The sequence below is a fragment of the Procambarus clarkii genome, chromosome 53 (genome assembly GCF_040958095.1).
Source record: "Procambarus clarkii isolate CNS0578487 chromosome 53, FALCON_Pclarkii_2.0, whole genome shotgun sequence".
Lineage (NCBI taxonomy): Eukaryota > Metazoa > Arthropoda > Malacostraca > Decapoda > Cambaridae > Procambarus > Procambarus clarkii.
Window position 1 is genome coordinate 31,093,563 of NC_091202.1, and position 517 is coordinate 31,094,079.

Sequence of the window (517 nt, forward strand, 5' to 3'; positions counted from 1 at the left end):
CGGGTGTACGACCAGCACTGGCTCGCACCACTCCTGCAAACTATCGTCCGGACACTTGGGTCTTCAAGAATCGTTCGGACACTTGGGTCTTCAAGAAACAACTGGACATAAGGGTCTTCAAGAATCGTCCGAGTATAAGGGTCTTCAAGAATCGTCCGAGCATAAGGGTCTTCAAGAAAAAAACGGACAAAAGGGTCTTCAAGAAACAACCAACCGGGCATTTGGGTCTTCAAGAATCGTCCGAGCATAAGGGTCTTCAAGAAAAAAACGGACAAAAGGGTCTTCAAGAAACAACCAACCGGCCATTTGGGTCTTCAAGAATCGTCCGAGCATAAGGGTCTTCAAGAAAAAAACGGACAAAAGGGTCTTCAAGAAACAACCAACCGGCCATTTGGGTCTTCAAGAATCGTCCGAGCATAAGGGTCTTCAAGAAAAAAGCGAACAAAAGGGTCTTCAAGATACAACAACAGCGATGAATAACTTGGACAGCTTCGAAAAATGTGACGTGTTTGATGTC